The sequence below is a fragment of the Saccopteryx leptura genome, chromosome 3 (assembly GCF_036850995.1).
Source record: "Saccopteryx leptura isolate mSacLep1 chromosome 3, mSacLep1_pri_phased_curated, whole genome shotgun sequence".
Taxonomy (NCBI): domain Eukaryota; kingdom Metazoa; phylum Chordata; class Mammalia; order Chiroptera; family Emballonuridae; genus Saccopteryx; species Saccopteryx leptura.
In genome coordinates, this window is record NC_089505.1 from 365,896,377 (window position 1) to 365,917,524 (window position 21,148).

General features: G+C 49.0%; 1 long non-coding RNA gene across 3 annotated transcripts; it reads left to right on the forward strand.

Moving 5' to 3' along the window:
• The first annotated feature begins 961 nt into the window (after positions 1-961).
• On the forward strand, positions 962-20,600 carry LOC136398090 (uncharacterized). Of its 3 annotated transcripts, none has more exons than XR_010749989.1 (3): positions 962-1,439; positions 1,564-1,735; positions 20,262-20,600. It is a non-coding gene; the product is annotated as an uncharacterized lncRNA (long non-coding RNA). The 3 variants fall into 3 exon arrangements; XR_010749988.1 differs by lacking the exon at positions 20,262-20,600 and adding an exon at positions 1,878-2,304; XR_010749987.1 differs by lacking the exon at positions 20,262-20,600 and adding an exon at positions 1,901-2,304.
• The last annotated feature ends 548 nt before the right edge of the window (positions 20,601-21,148 follow it).

The following is a 21,148-nucleotide window of genomic DNA, read 5'->3' on the forward strand; positions in this document are numbered from 1 at the left end:
ATTTGGGGACTTGCCTTGTTGCTGACTACGGTCCAGCCATTCGGGAGCTCTTTCTGCAATGAGGAATGAACTGTGACCTCCCTGAGTTCCCTTTTCTCCCTTTGACTTTTAAATTAAAAGGTGTCCTTGGAGAAGAGGGGATCTCTGAGTGCCATGGAGGAAGCTCCCTCCTTAGCCAGCCTTCCCCCGCAGCCACAGGGCTGCTGATAAATTCGGTCTCCTACACGGAGACATCAGAGCATTGAATTTCCCCTCTCTCTCTCTACCAGTTCTACCCTCCAGTCCAAAGGCCAAGCCAAGAAAATAGGGACAGCCAAGCAAATAGGGACAGCAGATAGCTCACGCTGGGGACAGGATGCAGCAGCTGATGGCAGGGCCTGGCTCGGAAAGGGACCCTGGGCCTTACATCTCAGGTCTGCCTAGGAACACAGCACTTAGAGTAGGGCTGTAACCCCAGGACCCAACACCTGGAGACCAAATTCTTCATCCACGGAGGGGTGAGGGCAAAACAGCCTCATGCATGACCACTTTTATTTCCCAGGGTCCCTGTCAACCACTCAGTTGACCAATGAACACCAGTCTCTGGTCAATATGTTTAGAAACCCTTCCTTCCTCCCATGGGGGGGGGCGGGGTATAGGCAGAAAGCTTGGGCCAGGCAGCAAGTGAGCTGGTTCTTGAAGGATGAAGTCCAAGTTCACTGGTGCAGAGAAGAGTCCCTTCGGAGCAGAAGGAGCAGCCCAGACAGAGCACAAAGGTACAGGTCGTCCTGGCAGAGTTGGGAGCTCTCAGCGATTGCGTGTGGCTGGAGTTCATGGTGGGGGTTGGGGTTCGGGGGGCAGGCGGGGTGCTGAGTCTGGGAGGACAGTCCAAGACCAGAGCACAAAGGTACAGGTCGTCCTGGAAGAGTTGGGAGCTCTCAGTGATTGCGTGTGGCTGGAGTTCATGGCGGGGGTTGGGGGGGGGGTGCAGGCGGGGTGCTGAGTCTGGGAGGACAGTCCAAGACCAGACCACCTAGGCTCTTCTGTGTCACGCCGCAATGTGGGAGGTTTCTTTCTGAAGCCATTTGGAAGCTATCAAATCTTTGAAGTAAGGAAAGGAATGTCTTCTTCCAGCCACGAGGGCGTCACAGAAGCCAGACTCATCCTCCCACTTAAGAACATTAAATAACCGGACAAAGTATACGAAATACGTTTTCAGTCATTTCGGGGACGGCTGTGCTGCGCGGGAAGGGGCCAGGCACTTGCCTCGGGGAAACAGACGCTCCCGAGTCTCGCCTCTGAGCGTTTCCAGGCTGTGGTTCAGGGAGAAGGGACCCAAACCCTGCTCAGGGGTCCCCCTGAGCTTGGAGAGAGGACTGAGGACCCGTGGAGGCCAAGGTGGCTAAGTCTCTGGCTGTGTTCCAGAGAGGAGAACACTCCACAGAAAGACAGCTCTGGAAGTCTGCAGCGGGGTCCTGTGCACCCACGTGGCTGTGCGGGGGTGGGTAGGGGCCCGGGTGGGTGGGGGCTTAATTCTCTGTGGAGAGACTTCCCACCGCTCCCCATTTCTGGCCTCGCTCCTAGGTTGTCCTGAGCGCTGGGTTCTCTGGGTGTGGCTCTCCGAGGTTCTACAGGGCAATTCAACTCATCTCGGGTGTTCGGCTCCGCCCTGGCCTGTGACCCTCACCATCCCCTCTGTAACCTGATGTTCGCGATAACCCCAGGAACCTTGAAGGAACTGCTTGAGGCAGAACTGGTAAGGGACCCTGGCGTGTTTGCTTGGCGCACAGACCGTCGATGATAAATGGTGCCTGTTTGTATTCCCTCTGCCCCTTCCCGCCCTCTCCCCCTCTTCCCTCCTTCCTTCTTTCCCTCCTTTCCCTCTTCCCTCCTCCAAGCACGCTGCATTCGAATATTTCAGCCACCCCGGGCAGCTTTCAGGACCCGGTCTGTGATTGCTTCTGCATGGTGTAGACCGTCTGCCGCAAGTTTATTTGCCCTCTGCCGCGTCTTGTGAGCATCGCTGACGCACAGTGAACGCCTCGTGTCCCTCAGAGGCGAGCAAATGGGAAGGAAGACCCCCGGTAGCCAGGCTGGACGGGGAGGCACGTGCCGTTTTAAAAACGGTTCTCGTCTGTGTCTTACACCAGTGGTCCCCAACCTGTTTTGGGCCATGGACCGGTTTAATGTCAGAAAATATTTTCACGGACCGGCCTTTAGGGTGGGACGGATAAATGTATCACGTGACTGAGACAAGCGTCAAGAGTGAGTCTTAGATGGATGTAACAGAGGGAATCTGGTCATTTTTAAAAAATAAAACATCGTTCAGACTTAAATATAAATAAAACAGAAATAATGTAAGTTATTTATTCTTTCTCCGCAGACCGGTACTGGTCTGCGGCCCGGGGGTTGGGAACCACTGCCTTACACGGTGCGGCCCTTTAGAGCAGGGGTCCCCAAACTTTTCACACAGGGGGCCAGTTCACTGTCCCTCAGACCGTTGGAGGGCCAGACTATAAAAAAAACTATGAGCAAATCCCTATGCACACTGCACATATCTTATTTTAAAGTAAAAAAAAAACAAAACGGGAACAAATACAATATTTAAAATAAAGAACAAGTAAATTTAAATCAACAAACTGACCAGTATTTCAATGTTAACTATACTCCTTTCACTGACCACCAGTGAAAGAGGTGCCCCTTCCGGAAGTGCAGCGGGGGCCGGATAAATGGCCTCAGGGGGCCGCATGCGGCCCGCGGGCCGTAGTTTGGGGACCCCTGCTTTAGAGGGTTGTCTGGGGAGGGAACAATCCCACTTCCCCTGCAGACCCAGGTCCTGAGCCCCAGGGGAGATGGGAGGGTTAGAGCCCAACCTCAGGCAATGGCCCCTGTCCACAGAGTGTGTCAGGGACAGAAGGGACCGGAGCAGTGATCCGATCCAGACGGTGGAGTTGACATCTCTCAAGGCCGAGGCAGTTAGTGGGTGGGTGGGCCTGGCCTGGGCTGGAGCCCTGGGTCTCACCTGTCCTGGTGTCTCTCCGGCCCACCGGGTTCCCGTCTTGCTTCTCCAGTCTACGACCGTTCCTAGTACACCGGGCCCGTCGGGTTTGACTTTGTTTTTATTTTTCATTAATTAATTCAGCTAATATTTATGGTCGACTTCATGGTGCCTGGCATCCTTCCGGGCACTGGAGACACTGATGAATGAGCCTCTGTCCCTCCCCTCCAGGTGCTCACAGGTGGTCGGGGAGACTCCACTGAATAGGCTCTTTCAAATCTGTGCGGCTGGCGGCAGAACACGGGGTCGTTTGGGAATGGCAGGAAAAAATAGCTCCTAAGTTTGCCAGAGTGGTGTTTGTGTGGGGGGGAGGGGGGCTCCCTGAGCTGGCGGGTGAATGGAATTTTAAAAAGAGAAGGAAACGGAGCTCGTTCAAGAAGAATTAGGATGAGGGGGTAGAAGCCCTGATCTAGGTGGGCGAAGAACCCGAGTGTGGGGGTAGAGGTGGGATTTGAACTCAGGTCTGCTTGAATCCAGAAGCCAACCTCTCTCCTCTTGGCCACACAGCCTCCAGAGCGAGAGGCCGTGCTGGTGAGGGGGTGAGGTTCTGCTCAGCATGAGCCTGGACAGCGCACACTGCCAGTCCCAGACCCCTCCCCTTTAGGAGTGCCTGCACCCCAAGACCAGACGCTTCTTTCCCCAAACATGAATCCCGATAATCATCTCCACAGCCTCCTGGGCTCGGGCCTGGAGCAGCTCACCCAGGGCCCAGGGTCCAGGGTCCACGCTTCTCACCTTTACCCTGCCCCGTTCCTCAGGGAGACCATCCAGGGCAATGGCGCTTGGAAGTGCAGAGGACCCTCTCGGGGTACGCGCACAGCCTTCCCCCGGGCACCGGCCCAGAGCTGGGTCATGCGGGAGGTCCTTTATACCTATGTTTTCATTTACTGAACCTTCATAACATTCATAAAGCCAGCCGGTGTTTACCACCCCCTTGTTGTTCAGTTGAGGGAATTGAGGCTCAGAGAGTTTAAGAAGGCTTCCCACGATCACACAGCTAGTGGGCTGAAACCAAGATGCCAACTCAAGCCTGTCTGACCCCCGCATGCAACACGATGGGAGGTGGGCCTTCCCTTGTCACATCCCCAGCCCTTTCTCCAGCTTCAATATACAGCCCCAAAGAAAAGAAAACAGACAGACTTCGTGAATAACCATCTCCGTGGGAGTTCACAGGCATCAGTGTAAAAACCTGGGGCTCAAAAACATTCATCGAATTTATAACAGACGGGAGAGACCCGACTTAGAGACGGATCGTGCTCAGAGCATCTATCGGAGACTCTGTTTGCCACAGGACAGTGTGACCCAGCTCCTCGAAGCCATGCTTGGAGACACCGGCGAGTGGGTGGCCTCCTGGCAATGGGAATTTCACTGCGCCGAGCTCTGCGCAGTGCCCACCCGTGGAGGCGGCAGCTTCAGAGAGCTCTGATGCTGGCACAGGCCGCCCGGGAGCGAGTCCCCTGGCCCCGGGCGTCCGCAAGCACAGGCAGACTGAATCGGCGTCTGTTGGGGGGATTATCAAAGGGACCCCTGGGCTGGAGAGTTAACAGTTGGGCACCGAGAGGAAAGCCCAGAGAGGTAGAGGCTGCCTGGAGGCCCCAAGGGGCTTGGAAGTCAGGCTCAAGTTCAGGTCTTGACCTGCAGATCCTAATGGCCTAAGGAATGTGAGGGAAAGGTGGCGTGCAGGATAGCGAGAGCCCGAAGGGCCCCAGGCAGAACCACTACTTGGAATAAGAACCTTCAAATTAAAAAATAAATTAATTAAAAAAAAAAAGGAGGTCAGAGTAATGGCAGGGTAGGAAGCGATACCGATAAATCTCCCCCAAAACTCAACAAGATCTTCAACCAGAAACAGAAAAACCTATACTTGGAGCCTCCAGATGCTTCGCAATACACCCAAAGGTATGATTGAGTGAAAAATTGGCTAAATATATAACCAAACCCCGAAGGAAATAGGGAGTAAGAAATGCTCCGCCTTCCTCACTAACCTAAACAGGGCGGCTTTCTCTGGTAACTGTGAATATAGAAACTGAGGCGGGCAAAGGGGGTGAATACATCCAGGCCGCGACACAAACGGCCGAACCAGGCTGTGGCACGGAGATCCAAGCCGAGGAAAATCTGATCCTGCGGCAACCCAGTCAATACAAGCTAACACACGCACCAAACCCAAACAAAGAAAGACAAGCGGCGCGGCCATTTTACCCGGTCTCCTAGTCAGTGCGCGCAGTTAGTGGGCGAGAATTTCTTCCTAAGCCCCGGCAGTGGGTGCCCGTGTTGCCCCACGGAGAGGCAGGGTCAGAGGCCTTTCTGTGGGCCGAGGGCAGAGTCTCTGGGCAGCCTCAGCGCCCTGGGAAAGCCACGCACGGGAGGGAGTGAGAACTAATTCCAACGGTGGAGATTTTCCGTGCTGGAGGGTGTTTCACTCAGAGGGAAACGCGGCCGGCCTCATATCCGGGTTTGCGCGCGCAGATAAGGAGTGAGCGATTCCTCCAAGTGCCTCGGCAGTGCGCGCCCGTGTTATCGCACAGAGGGGCAGAGTCAGGGGCCTTTGTGTGGGCCAAAGCGGAATCTCGGGCCGCCCCAGCGCCTTGCAAAAGCCGCGCACGGGGACGGAGTGAGACTCAATTCCAACGCTGCAACTTTTCCCTGCGGTTGGGGGTTTCACTCAGAGCGTGAGACTGCTGGCCGGATATCCTGGTCGCAGACAGTGAGTGAGAGTTTCCTCCAAGCGCCCTGGAAGTGGGCGCCCACTTGTGTTACCGGACAGAGTGGCAGAGCCAGAGGTCTTTGAGTGGGCGGAAAGCCCGCCTGATTATGCTAGCAGCTCTGACTGACTGAGCCTTACCCAGAGCCCTGTGCTGAGTGGAAATAGAGTGGGGAGTTGCCAGCTCTTTGAGCCTCTTACTATCCAGGCAGAGGCAGCAGCAACCCCATAGCTGGATTATCAGGCTACTAATTGAGGAAGGAAAGACTAGGAGAAAGGCTCCAGGAACACGGACTCTCTCACTGTCGGAGCCTATAAATGCTAATGAGCTTCGACTGCCAACGAGACTAAAGCACAATACATGACATTGCCATAGAGACTTATCAACTGCAAACCTCCACCTGAGCGTGCCAAAGGGGCAAAACCCGGGGTACAGAGTCACCAACCAGGAAGAGGGAGAGAAAAGAAAAAGCAAGAAGATAACCTCTCAAAATCAAGAATAATCTGCAGACTTTATAACCTATCCCATTTTATTATATTTGTTCGTTTGTTTCTCTTATCTTCATTCTTGATACTTTTTTTTTCCTCCTCCAATTTGGCCGATTAACTCTCTACCGGTCTTACTCTCTCCTCTCCTTGAACTACACTACCCATAAGTGTTACATCTCCCATTATCTCTTCTCTTCTCTTCCTTTCTCTCTATGAGGGTTGCACTCCAAAACCCTTAACTCTCTCTCTCTCTCTCTCTCTCCTTTCTTTTTTCTTCTTTTAGTGGTTCCCTCTTTTTTTCTCTCTCTCTCTCTTTCTTCTCTCCCTCTATATTAGTTTATTCCTTTCTCCTTTACATCTCCTCTCATTCAAACCTCAATAACAAACAAATTATCTTATCTGGGACTCAAACTTATGTTTGTGGCATTTTGGGGGGTTTTTACTTCACCTTTTTAACTCACTAGCAGTGCTCCCATCCCTGGCTCTCCATATTATCTAGTTCTTGTTCCACTAAATACAATAGTAATTTTTTAATTTGTCCCCCCATTTTTCCGTTTTCCTCTTAATCCTCTCATCATAACTCTTAGACAACCAACACCTAAAAGCAAATCATTTTATTCTTGACCCAAATTTTTTCCTTATTTGCTTTTTGTGGGTCCATACGCTCTTTTTTTTTCTGTTTTCTTTTTTTTTTCTATTTTTTTTTTTTTTTGCCCCTTTATTACCTTTCCCCAATTCAGGCCCTCCATCACAGGCATTGTTTGTTATAATTCACAGTCCACCACAAGATTTTCTCAAGAAAGAGGGGAGAGGAGAGGAGAGGAAAAAAGGAGGGGGGGAATAATTTCCTTTTTTAAAAAAATTTTTATTTTATTTTATTTTTCTTTATTTCATTATTAATTTTTTTTAAAAAAACAACTCTTTTCGATTTTTTATTTTTTTATTATTTTTTTAAACTTTTTATTCTTTATTAAATCTCATTAATACTATCAACAAAACCACCCTCAGATGCCATTAAGGAAGAGAAAATCGAATATCATGGATACAAAAGAAAGAGAGGTAACACAGCTAGATGAGGAAAAATCTATGGAGAAAAAATTTAATATATTGGAAACCTTGGAGCTAAATGACAGAGAATTCAAGATAGAAATCCTAAAAATCCTCCGAGATATACAAGAAAACACAGAAAGGCAATTTAGGGAGCTCAGAAAACAACTCAATGAACACAAAGAATATATGTCCAAGGAAATTGAAACTATAAAAACAAATCAAACAGAGATGAAAAACTCAATTCACGAGCTGAAAAACGAAGTAACAAGCTTAGCTAATAGAACAGGTCAGATAGAAGAGAGGATTAGTGAAATAGAAGACAAGCAACTTGAGGCACAACAGAGAGAAGAAGAAAGAGACTCAAAAATTAAAAAAAATGAGATAGCCCTACAAGAATTATCTGACTCCATCAAAAAGAATAACATAAGAATAATAGGTATATCAGAGGGAGAAGAGAGAGAAAATGGAATGGAGAACATACTCAAACAAATAATAGATGAGAACTTCCCAAGCCTGTGGAAAGAACTAAAGCCTCAAGTTCAAGAAGCAAACAGAACTCCAAGTTTTCTTAACCCCAACAAACCTACTCCAAGGCATATCATAATGAAATTGACACAAACCAACAGCAAAGAAAAAATTCTCAAGGCAGCCAGGGAAAAGAAGAATACAACATATAAAGGAAGGCCCATTAGATTATCATCAGATTTCTCAGCAGAAACTCTACAAGCTAGAAGAGAGTGGACCCCAATATTTAAAGTCCTGAAAGAGAGGAACTTTCAGCCACGAATACTATACCCATCAAAGCTATCCTTCAAATATGAAGGAGAAATAAAAACATTCACAGATACAGAAAAGATGAGGGAATTTATCATCAGAAAACCCCCACTCCAGGAATTACTAAAGGGGGTTCTCCAATCAGATACAAAGAACAAAAAAAACAGAGCCACAAGTAAAAGCTCCAAGAAGAACACAATAAAACCAAATTTAAACTGTGACAACAACAAAAAGAAAGAGGGGGAGAAGATGGAGATTAACAGTAGCAAAGGACGATGGAGTGCAAAAGTACTCACAAAATAGTTCGCTACAATGAACAGGATAGGGACCCTTTTCATTATTCAAAGGTAACCACCATTGAAAAAACCACCACAGAAGCACAAGAGATAAAAAAGATAGCAACAGTGGAAAGATGTATGGAATACAACCAAATAAAAACAAAAGATAGAAAAACAAAAGAGAAGGATCAAACAAGACACAAAACTAACAGAAAGCAAGATATAAAATGGCAATAGGGAACTCACAAGTATCAATAATTACACTAAATGTAAACGGATTAAACTCACCAATAAAAAGGCACAGAGTAGCAGAATGGATTAAAAAAGAAAATCCAACTGTATGCTGCCTACAGGAAACTCATCTAAGTAACAAGGATAAAAACAAATTCAAAGTGAAAGGCTGGAAAACAATACTCCAAGCAAATAACATCCAAAAAAAAGCAGGTGTAGCAATACTCATATCGGATAATGCTGACTACAAGACAGGAAAAGTACTCAGAGACAAAAATGGCCATTTCATAATGGCTAAGGGGACACTGAATCAAGAAGACATAACAATTCTTAATATATATGCACCAAACCAAGGAGCACCAAAATATATAAGACAGCTACTTATTGATCTTAAAACAAAAACTGACAAAAATACAATCATACTTGGAGACCTCAATACACCGCTGACGGCTCTAGATCGGTCATCCAAACAGAGAATCAACAAAGACATAGTGGCCTTAAACAAAACACTAGAGCACCTGGATATGATAGACATCTACAGGACATTTCATCCCAAAGTGACTGAGTATACATTTTTCTCCAGTGTACATGGATCATTCTCAAGAATTGACCATATGTTGGGCCACAAAAACAACATCAGCAAATTCAGAAAAATTGAAGTTGTACCAAGCATATTTTCTGATCATAAAGCCTTGAAACTAGAATTCAACTGCAAAAAAGAGGAAAAAAATCCCACAAAAATGTGGAAACTAAACAACATACTTTTAAAAAATGAATGGGTCAAAGAAGAAATAAGTGCAGAGATCAAAAGATATATACAGACTAATGAAAATGACAATACGACATATCAGAATCTATGGGATGCAGCAAAAGCAATGATAAGAGGGAAGTTCATATCACTTCAGGCATATATGAACAAACAAGAGAGAGCCCAAGTGAACCACTTAACTTCCCACCTTAAGGAACTAGAAAAAGAAGAACAAAGACAACCCAAAACCAGCTGAAGAAAGGAGATAATAAAAATCAGAGCAGAAATAAATGAATTAGAGAACAGAAAAACTATAGAAAAAATTAATAGAACAAGGAGCTGGTTCTTTGAAAAGATCAACAAAATTGACAAACCCTTGGCAAGACTTACCAAGGAAAAAAGAGAAAGAACTCATATAAACAAAATCCAAAATGAAAGAGGAGAAATCACCACGGACACCGTAGATATACAAAGAATTATTGTAGAATACTATGAAAAACTTTATGCCACTAAATTCAACAACCTAGAAGAAATGGATAAATTCCTAGAACAATACAACCTTCCTAGACTGAGTCAAGAAGAAGCAGAAAGCCTAAACAGACCTATCAGTAGAGAAGAAATAGAAAAAAACATTAAAAACCTCCCCAAAAATAAAAGTCCAGGCCCTGACGGCTATACCAGCGAATTTTATCAAACATTCAAAGAAGACTTGGTTCCTATTCTACTCAAAGTCTTCCAAAAAATTGAAGAAGAAGCAATACTTCCAAACACATTTTATGAGGCCAACATAACCCTCATACCAAAACCAGGCAAGGATGGCACAAAAAAAGAAAACTACAGACCAATATCTCTAATGAATACAGATGCTAAAATACTAAACAAAATACTAGCAAATCGAATACAACAACATATTAAAAAAATAATACATCATGATCAAGTGGGATTCATCCCAGAATCTCAAGGATGGTTCAACATACGTAAAACGGTTAATGTAATACACCATATCAACAAAACAAAGAACAAAAACCACATGATCTTATCAATAGACGCAGAAAAGGCTTTCGATAAAATACAACACAATTTTATGTTTAAGACTCTCAACAAAATGGGTATAGAAGGAAAATATCTCAACATGATAAAGGCCATATATGATAAACCATCAGCTAACATCATATTAAATGGCACTAAACTGAAGGCTTTCCCCCTTAAATCAGGAACAAGACAGGGTTGTCCACTCTCTCCACTCTTATTTAATGTGGTACTAGAGGTTCTAGCCAGAGCAATCAGACAAGACAAAGAAATAAAAGGCATCCATATCGGAAAAGAAGAAGTAAAGGTATCACTTTTTGCAGATGATATGATCCTATACATCGAAAACCCCAAAGAATCCACAAAAAGACTACTAGAAACAATAAGCCAATACAGTAAGGTCGCAGGATACAAAATTAACATACAGAAGTCAATAGCCTTTCTATATGCCAACAATGAAACAACTGAGAAGGAACTCAAAAGAATAATCCCCTTCACGATTGCAACAAAAAAAAATAAAATACTTAGGAATAAACATAACAAAGAATGTAAAGGACTTATATAATGAAAACTATAAACCATTGTTAAGGGAAATCGAAAAAGATATAATGAGATGGAAGAATATACCTTGTTCTTGGCTAGGAAGAATAAATATAATCAAGATGGCTATATTACCGAAAGCAATATACAAATTTAATGCAATTCCCATCAAACTTCCAATGACATTTTTTAAAGAAATAGAGCAAAAAATCATCAGATTTATATGGAACTATAAAAAACCCCGAATAGCCAAAGCAATCCTAAAGAAAAAGAATGAAGCTGGGGCATTTCAATACCGGACTTCAAACTCTATTATAGGGCCACGACAATCAAAACAGCATGGTATTGGCAGAAAAATAGACACTCAGACCAATGGAACAGAATAGAAAGTCCAGAAATAAAACCACATATATATAGTCAAATAATTTTTGATAAAGGGGCCAACAACACACAATGGAGAAAAGAAAGCCTCTTCAATAAATAGTGCTGGGAAAACTGGAAAGCCACATGCAAAAGAATGAAACTGGACTACAGTCTCTCCCCCTGTACAAAAATTAACTCAAAATGGATCAAAGATCTAAACATAAGACCTGAAACAATTAAGTACATAGAAGAAGACATAGGTACTCAACTCAGGGACCTGGGTTTTAAAGAGCATTTTATGAATTTGACTCCAATGGCAAGAGAAGTGAAGGCAAAAATTAATGAATGGGACTACATCAGACTAAGAAGTTTTTGCTCAGCAAGAGAAACTGATAACAAAATAAACAGAAAGCCAACTAAATGGGAAATGATTTTTTCAAACAACAGCTCAGATAAGGGCCTAATATCCAAAATATACAAAGAACTCATAAAACTCAACAACAAACAAACAAACAATCTAATAAAAAAATGGGAAGAGGATATGAATAGACACTTCTCCCAGGAAGAAATACAAATGGCCAACAGATATATGAAAAGATGCTCATCTTCTTTAGCTATTAGAGAAATGCAAATCAAAACGGCAATGAGATACCACCTCACACCTGTTCGATTAGCTGTTATTAGCAAGTCAGGTAATAGCAAATGTTGGAGAGGCTGTGGAGAAAAAGGAACCCTCATACACTGTTGGTGGGAATGTAAAGTAGTACAACCATTATGGAAGAAAGTATGGTGGTTCCTCAAAAAACTGAAAATAGAACTACCTTATGATCCAGCAATCCCTCTACTGGGTATATATCCCAAAAACTCAGAAACATTGATACGTAAAGACACATGCAGCCCCATGTTTATTGCAGCATTGTTCACAGTGGCCAGGACATGGAAACAACCAAAAAGCCCATCAATAGATGACTGGATAAAGAAGATGTGGCACATATACACTATGGAATACTACTCAGCCATAAGAAATGATGACATCGGAACATTTACAGCAAAATGGTGGGATCTTGATAACATTATAAGGAGTGAAATAAGTAAATCAGAAAAAAACAGGAACTGTATTATTCCATACGTAGGTGGGACATAATAGTGAAACTAAGAGACATTAATAAGAGTGTGGTGGTTACGGGGGGGAGGGGGGAATGGGAGATGGATAGGGGTTGGGGAGGGGCACAAAGAAAACAAGATAGAAGGTGACAGAGGACAATCTGACTTTGGGTGGTGGGTATGCAACATAATTGAACGACAAGATAACCTGGACTTGTTATCTTTGAATATATGTATCCTGATTTATTGATGTCACCCCATTAAAAAAATAAAATTAAAAAAAAAAAAAAAAAAAGGAACCCTCAATTTTGTCCCTAGAGTTCCTCAGCCCAGGGGAAGGCCCAGGCTTTCGGAAGTAGAAGGGAGACATCGTTAGGGAGCAGGGGTAGGAGGACCCTTCCCCGTGCTGGTGCAGACAGAGAAACCCTGGATCTCCAGGGACACCCTGTCCTGAGCTTAGCAACGAGTGCCACAGGCCCCACCACCCTCCATCCTCCTCTCCTTCGCGACTGCACAGCCCGGGCCGTTGCATGAAGCCCCGGCTGCTGTCGGCCGTGATTGATGGACAGAGCGGCCGCAAGAGGCACATTCCTGGGAGGGAGGAATGTGCTTGGCCTGCAGGAGGGGGCGGGGAGGGGCTGCCGGGCAGGGGCCCGGATGTGAAACAGGCCCCGCGTGCACAGGAGGAGTCCGCAGAGACCTGAATGAAGGCACCTCCGAGTGTGTCCAGGTGAGGAGGGAGGCTAAGACTAGCCCCACCTACTCCCAGGTGAGGGCAGTTGGGAAGAGTCAGGAACTGGAACCAAAGATTCCTCTTTATTGCAGTATTTTTGGGAGGGAGACTGCTACTTTGGCTAACAGCCAAGTTAATTCTTGTTTTTAGAAAACACTTCCCCACTTGGGGGACTGTACATTAAGGTGTCTGCCCGCCTCCCTGCAAAGAGTGGCTCACGTCCGAGACTAGACCTATTGGGCAACCTCTCAGGGTTCACTTCCTGAAGAGTGAGACAGGAGTAAGGACAGACAGAAGTGACAATCAACAGCCGTTGGTCCCATTTCATTTCAGAAGCATCCCCCTGCACCAGAGAGCCCCTTGGGCTCAACTCTTAATCTGGGTTGGAAAAAACAAGATGTGTTTGGGGTTTTGCATAAGGAAGGTTTGAGTCAAACTCACAACGTGGACATTTCATCTTTTACACTAGCAACCACTTCGTTTCATCCATTCATTCATGGCTGGTCACTCCCTCCGTTCCCTCCCCGCCCCTCCTCATCTCTGTCGCCCACACACACCGTCCCCAGGACCCAGGGTTCCCAGGGCTCGTGCCTGGGGAATGGACTCAAGTCAGCCTGCGAGTGCCAGACTCAGATCAAGTGGGAGGCCCTTCGGCTGGAATTCCAGCCCGAGGCCTGTTTCCTCGGGAATTTCAGAGAGAATCCAGGGGTGTTACAAACATGGTCAATGCTGTGGGAACCAGCTGCTGGTCTTGACCTCTCAGGAAAAGCCGGCGGCTCCAAGCTTCCTCCTGGGGGAGGCCGGGAGGCTTTCACAGACGCGGGTTAGGAAGACCGCCCAGTGACAGGCAGCCCCGCCGACATTTTCATGTATCCAGCAAGGCATAAGTTTAGCTTCCTGCCAGTCAGTCAGCAAATACTTACCAGGTGCTAAGTACATTCTAATTGCTCTTCGAGGCCCTGGGGACAGGAGGTGGACAAAGCAGACAAAATCACTGCCCACGGTGGCATATTTTCTAGTGTCCTTCTCTCCTCGGTAATATTCTGCTTGTTGTTTGAGACCCACCTTGGAAACCACAACATTCATGCACGCCCGTGTACCCACTCATGCAGTCCATGAACGTGTTTACCGTGCAACACACTGAACTTTTTTTTTTAATTTTTTTTAAATTCATTTTAGAGAGCAGAGAGAAAGGGAGAGAGAGAGTGACAGAGAGGGAGAGAGAGAGGAGAGAGAGACAGAGAGAGAAGGTGGGGAGGAGCTGGAAGCATCAACTCCCATATGTACCTTGACCAGGCAAGCCCAGGGTTTCGAACCAGCGATCTCAGCATTTTCAGGTCGACGCTTTATCCACTGCGCCATCACAGGTCAGGCGCAACACACTGAACTTTGAAGAGGCACAAGGCAAGGTCCTCGATGCCCAGGAGCCCACGGTGTGAGGGTGGCGAGCTGGCAGCTAGCAGCTGTGACCTCGGTGCTGCTAGAGCGGTGGAGAAGCAGGCGGACGGCTCCGGGAGCACAGACAGGCCCCTCCCCCAGACGGAGGGTGAGGGCTCCGCCAGAGGGGGTCCTTCAGGGAGAAGACTGGTGGGCGGGGCATCCAGGGTTGGGGTGTGATGGGGCATCTCTTCTCCCACCCTGTGGCACCCTGTCTGCCCTGGTCTGGCTCCAAGCGTGAGCTCCTGACTCACGAGACCAGGTCTCGACTGTGCTATCTTGTGACAGCATGGCAACCCAAGTCCTCTCTCCTAAAATCCTGCTTCTCTTCCTCCCTGGAAGTGCCAACAATCAACCTGCATGCGAATCTCCAGCTCAGCATCCGTCCCCCTGAGAACCCAGACTAGGACCCCAACAGTCTTCTCCTCTATGATCTCTCCTCCTCCTCCTCTCCCTGCCCCTCCCTCTTGGCTCCAGCTGTCCAGTCCTTCTTCCCTTCAGTAAACATGTCCAGTGGGTTCCCAGTCCTTCCTGGGAAGACTCCTAGTGGCGGTTAAAGCATACCAGGCTACTGTTAGGGACGAGGAAATATTCTAACACTGGCCACGGTGATGACTGCACAGTTCCGAATACACAATCCCCGCTGAACTTCATCCTTTCAATGTCTGAGGTGTATGATCAGGTGATTCCATCTCGATGAGTCTGTTAGAAATAAACATTACTTTTGAGTGTGCAGAAAGGGGCAGTGTGCGGCAGTGACATCTCTGGAGCCCTCACCCCTCCTCCTTGCGTGTCCTGTCTCCGGGTGACCTGCCTCCTGACCTCACTGATGGTCACACTGGGGTTTTTCCTGAGGGACTTCCTCTGAGCACCCAGCACGGGGCCCTGAAAGCAACGGTGGGCCTCGGAGCCGCCCAAAACCGTGGCCACGCGAAACAAGCCGGCTTCAGTTGGGCTCAGCTACGGGAAGTTCCGAGGCGCTGGAGAGTCCCCTGGTCTTGGTGGGACCCAATCTCTTCATCTCTAGGTTCACAAGAAAAAAGATGTGACTTCAAGCAAGTTCTGGGTTGTGAGACAGATGAGACTTCCAAGCCCGGAGTCGGGTGTCTGGTCTGTGGCGCGTGCCCACAGCCGTCCCTGCCTGCTGTCTCCCTGGCGGTGGGAACGCCAGCCTTGCTTAGAGCCCCTGGGGAGACTGATGGTTGCGCGTGCCCGCAGCCGTCCCTGCCTGCTGTCTCCCTGGCGGTGGGAACGCCAGCCTTGCTTAGAGCCCCTGCCGTCCCTGCCTGCTGTCTCCCTGGCGGTGGGAACGCCAGCCTTGCTTAGAGCCCCTGCCGTCCCTGCCTGCTGTCTCCCTGGCGGTGGGAACGCCAGCCTTGCTTAGAGCCCCTGCCGTCCCTGCCTGCTGTCTCCCTGGCGGTGGGAACCAGCCTTGCTTAGAGCCCCTGGGGAGACTGATGGTTGCGCGTGCCCGCAGCCGTCCCTGCCTGCTGTCTCCCTCGGGGTGGGAACGCCAGCCTTGCTTAGAACCCCTGGGGAGACTGATGGTTGCGCGTGCCCGCAGCCGTCCCTGCCTGCTGTCTCCCTGGCGGTGGGAACCAGCCTTGCTTAGAGCCCCTGCCGTCCCTGCCTGCTGTCTCCCTGGCGGTGGGAACCAGCCTTGCTTAGAGCCCCTGCCGTCCCTGCCTGCTGTCTCCCTGGCGGTGGGAACCAGCCTTGCTTAGAGCCCCTGGCTTAGAGCCCCTGGGGAGACTGATGGTCGTGAACGGGGAGGCAGGCTCATCCATTCTCTCATAACAATGACGATGACAAAGGAACTGCCGTCTCCTATCGAGGGCTCTTCTGTCTTCAAGAAAATTTGCACTTGGAACTCGTTCAAAGCCTTCTCGGACCCTTGCAAGGAGCCCGGGACGAGGAGGCCGGAGAGGGTGCAGGCCTCTGGGGAACTTTCAGGACAGCTGCGTTGGCCTGAGACGGCCCAAAGCCTCCATGCTGGCTGGACTTGGCCCAGGCACGGCTCCACGTCCTCACTTTGATCTCCGACTCCCGTGGCATCCTGGCTGCTTCCCTAACTCCCTTGGTACGTTCCTCCCTCTGGCTCGGAAAGTGCAGTTCTGATAAGCTCAGTGGATGTTCAGAGTCCTCGGGAGGTCAAGGAACTTGGGACCCAGTGTCGTCTGTGAGTCAGATGATACGCACATCTGTGTGTCAGCAGCCAGATGCTGCGGAGGAATGGAAGCCGAAGGGAGAAGAGAAAGTTCAGTGAAAGAGCCAGGAGCCCGGATTGCAGCCCCCGCCACTGAGCCGAAGAGGCAGAGGAGATGCCCACAGCGCTGCCTGGCCCTGCTGCGCCTCCAAGCCTTTCTTCAGGTTCGCATTCTGAGCAGCACCTTCTGCAGACGGGCCGGCGGGGCCTTGGGCGGGGCCTGGAGGGGACACACAGAGGCCCTGCTCTCTCTCAGGGAGAGGGGTTCATGTCTGATGCAAGCCCCTTCCGCAGATGGTCACGGAGTCGTGGATTGGCGACAGTCCAAGGGCCCCACGGAGGAGTGTTCCTCTTAGCCACTACCGCCCCAAACAACAAAACAGCAACACAACAGAGCCAAAGCTCACAGCGGCTCTTTTTGTTTGTTTGTTTTGGCAAACGAGGAGACAGAGGCTCTGACCTGAGTGGTCAGTGGCTTGCTAGCCAGTCACACAGCAGGTCAACAGTGGAGCTGGAGTTTGCAGCCACCTCTCATTTTGATCCTTACTCTGCCTATCGTCCATGGTAGCTACTAACTGTCCCCTGGGATGGATCCAGGCGGTCTGTGAGGAGCAGGGCCAACAGGTCAGCACAGGAGCTCAATCAGGACAAGGCCGGGCTGTGGTCAAGTCCAGGGGGGCTAACCAAGGGGCGGGAGCAGGAAGCAGCCGCCGGGGCCAGCGGGAACAGATGACCGGGGCCAGCGGGAACCGATGACCCGGAGCCTGCTCTGTGAGGTCTCTCCCCGCCCTCTCCTTGTCTGGGACTCAGCGCGATGTGGGCAGGGGGGGCCCAGAGTCTGGGGGCTGGGTTCTAACTCTGCCCCTGGACCACGGGAAGTGCTTTGTCCTCTAGTGCTCCTTTCTTCACCTATGAACTGGAGGGAGAGGCTAGCCCCTCGACTTCTCCGGCGCTGTTGTGAGAACCGGGAAATCCTCGACCCAAAGGGCTCACTGAGCACGGAGACAGCTAGCCGGGGCTCCCCACACGTCACCGACGTCACAGCCAGCTCCGACTCTGCCTTGAGATGGGCAGCATGTCAGCCCATCTTCAGCTCCGAAGATCAAGTGTTCTTAGACGGGAACGGTAGATTAGGGATGTTTTACACAGACCGAGCACGAAATAAGTTCAAAATACCACATCCTATCCGGTACACAGCTCTCCCGAAATCTTCACCATGCAGTGTTACAGGAGAACTGAGCTTATTCCCTTTGTCCTGTCTTCTGTCCAAAGCCCGTGTCAGCAGACAGTGGCAGACCCCCTCGTTCACAGCTGGGAGGGGGTGTAGAGGCAGGAACCTGCCCCCAGAGGGGACGCTTCAAGGAGAGAGAGACGGACTCTAGAAAGCACTGACATCCGTGCAGCTGGAGGGCCATCGTTCCCGTTACCCTGCATCCGTGATGCCCAACGGGGGCGCCGCGGAATTTAAGTAATTAGCTATGTGTGCCGTGAGATGGCAGAGGTAGAGAGCCGCTGTTCTGTACGCATGGCGCCCTGACAGTCTGTCTGCAACACGGCAGCGTTCCTTTCCCTCGTTTCTCTAAGCTTGCCCGACGGGGACAGCTCTCAAAGCCACAGGCAGAGTTGGCTTACCAAGGGGGTGGGGCCCTGCTGCATGGGTGCATCGGCTCTGACCATTGTTAGAAAAACGGACGCCCTGCGTCTGCCTTTCCCCCCAGGTAACTCATTCCTAAATCAAAGTCATGTGGGGGCTCCTCAGATGGGCAGGTATAAATCACACGGCTGTGCCCCATTGGGTAGGCGGGACCCGGTCGTAGGGGAAGCCCTCGCTCTTTAGCCGTGGCTCCGCCGCCGGTGTATCCGTGAGGGTTCGGGCAGATGCTGCACACATAAAAAGCAAGAGGCTCTGAGGAAGCTCCTTGCGCCACAGTCTGGATTGATAAGACTCAAATGAATGATTTTTTATTCCATTGTTAAATACATCCCCCCCCCCCCCTTACTGTATCAAACACTCCCTTGCAGGGTTTCTTAAAAGAGCAATCTCGGTCTCCCGTGATGCTTTTAAAATGCAATGTGTAGCACACTTTTTATTAGCATTCCCCTGCTTAGTCATGCAGCCCCGTGTTCTAAGTGGCGTCCATCCACGTGGAGAATTGTGCCAGCCGGAAACGTCATTATTTCGGTATTTTCCATTGTCTTACTGGATGTTTTGGACAGGGACACAGTGAATCCGGTCAACTGTGTGTTTTCAAATGCCTTCATTTCTCCAAATCCAGCCCAAGGTCCCACACTCTGGGGACCCTCATGGGCCAAGTGGCGGCGCGGGCACTGGACGGGTAGCAGCGAACAGACCTGGCTCCTCGCGCTCTCCTTGACCTTGAACCTCGCGCTCTCCTTGACCTTGAACACTAGCATCTCCCCTCTGTGTCTCACCTTCCTCTTATGCAAGGCGAGGCCAGTGGCTGCACACGTGTGCATTTCTTTCCTTTAATTATCTGTTTAATGGTTTAGCTACTGAACCCTTTCCCCCCAACACAAAGTGTTATGCAGAAGAAGCCCCAAATATAAATAAAAGCAAACCGCTCTTGGAGTTCTACCCGCCTTCTTCCCATGGAAGGCCTGGGGGGCCGGGCTGCAGGAGTGTTTAGGGTTTAGATGGTCAGCCAGGCCCCTTCCGGATTGGAGTACGCCTGGAAGGTCTGCGTTTCTGATCTACTTTGGCCACTTTGTAGCGTTGAGAGCTCAGGTGGGGCACAGAGCTGCCTCAGGTCTGCGTTTTCTCATCCGCAAAGTGGGGCGGGTGGCACTGGAAGGGTCCCGATGGAGAAAATTCTAGCACATCGTTCAGACACACGGACGTGCGACGGAAAGCCTGTCTACAGCATAAGCCCTTGCCTGCTTACTCCTTTCCATAATTTTTTTCCCAACAGACTTTATAGCAATTTTACCTGCTGAGAGTATGATTGCTCCTCCAATACTGCATTTTAATCAGTCTGAGATGCCGGAGATTTTAAGACTCATCGGATTATTAGAGATACTAAGATGTTAAAAAACAAACAAAAAAAAAACCCCGTCTAGATTTACTGAAATACAGCAGGAATGATACGTGCTCAATGCCTCTACTGTAGATGGACACCTGATCTTCAGTCAAAGTATGCCTCATTCAAGGTCACATCACTAATGAGCGTAGTTCTGGTCCTGAGACCCCGCTCCTGCCCCGTGCTTCAGACGTGACCCCAGAAACGTGACTTCGCACCACCGTGCATTACGCCATAAATCAATCCCTTTTGGGGCGGTGTGTGTGTGTGTGTGTGTGTGTGTGTGTGTGTGTGAGAGAGAGAGAGAGAGAGAGAGAGACCTGAGACCTTTCTCTGAGGAGGTGGGATCGGAGTAGGGGTAAAATGAAACAAAAGTTTATTCTCACCTTAATTTTGACAATCCTGGAGCTTTATAAGAAAGTAAGGCATAGAAATACTCCAGCTACTCTTTATTATTTTTTCTTTTAACTCTTTCTTAATTCCATTGATCTCCTTCCCCTCAGGACTGTGCAGCTGTGTGTCAGCCAGGCGGCTGACGGTCGCAGAGGAGAAGGCACTATGACCTCTCCAGACCCGCTCAAGCCCAGGACCCGCCCATCGGGTCACGGCAAGTGTGATGGTGGCTTTGCTCTCGGGCAGGCGTGCTCAGTGGCTCACCCCGGATCTGCATGACGAACCAAACAAGTAAACAAAGGGAACATGACATGTGTCTTCACGGGACACATTTTCACAAAGCCAGCAGAAAATCAAGTAAGTTGTGTGCAAATATTTGGGGACCAACCCTCCCCCATCTTTAGAAGTGGGAGAAGTCTTAAGTCTTCGGATGTTTAGCGATGTTCATTCTGAACTACTCAAATCCATGGTCACGGCGCTCACGCTGCTGCGACAACCTCACCACCACGGGGCAGGGCGGGCCGCGTCTCCGCAGGGCCTGTGCTGGTGGAGACGTGCAGACGTGCGGACAGCAGAACATGGGCGGTGGAGCCAGGCAGGGTGTGGTGTCACCCGTCTGAATCACTAGCCACCTGAGGAACCCCGTGAAGGTCCTCCAGCTCCCTGAGCCTCGGTCTCCTCCCCTGCACAGCGGGGATATTAATGTTGGTTTCCTCCCTTATAGAGCAGGAAGGGATTTTTAAAACCAAAGATGGGCCCTGGTGTCAGAATGGAGACCGTGGCAATCCACAGACACAGGCCTTGACTTGCTTCAGTAGTTTGTCAGGTCAAAGGGGAAGTGTTCAAACTTATTTGGCCATAGAACCCCTTTCCCCCACAAAATACATATTTAATCCTGTGGAACTTGATCATGACCTAGAGATTATAGGCCTCTCCCTGGGTCCGTTGAAATCTTGGTTGAAAAATGATTCTTTCCCCAGGGGGCCAAGCACCACCC